Source organism: Priapulus caudatus, unplaced genomic scaffold, assembly GCF_000485595.1.
Source record: "Priapulus caudatus unplaced genomic scaffold, Priapulus_caudatus-5.0.1 Scaffold139, whole genome shotgun sequence".
NCBI classification, from domain to species: Eukaryota; Metazoa; Priapulida; class Priapulimorpha; order Priapulimorphida; family Priapulidae; genus Priapulus; species Priapulus caudatus.
Window position 1 is genome coordinate 64560 of NW_014577200.1, and position 479 is coordinate 65038.

The following is a 479-nucleotide window of genomic DNA, read 5'->3' on the forward strand; positions in this document are numbered from 1 at the left end:
TGTAGGCGAAATGGGATGTAGGCGAAATGGGATGTAGGCGAAATGGGTGTAGGCGAAATGGGATGTAGGCAAAATGGGATGTAGGCAAAATGGGTGTAGGCGAAATGGGATGTAGGCAAAATGGGATGTAGGCAAAATGGGTGTAGGCAAAATGGGATGTTACCGGTGACGTCACCGCATTCAGACGACTGCGGATGTAGCCAAGGTAAATGTAATCCCACTGGCGAGTGCTAGACTGAGGCTATGCATAAATGCATGAATTTTATTGTGCATCGTAATACTGTAGGAAAGGGATTTATAAATGTGCTGCAGTTTTCATTCATCAGGAGCAATTATTCGTAATATGCCATCATATACCCGTTACTATGTAAACGTTATCATCGCATTAGTTCTGCATCTTACTCTCCCCATCGTGAAAGTAGCAAGTAGGTATATATATCTGAAGTGAAAACACCGAGTTATAAACTCACAAGACCTTA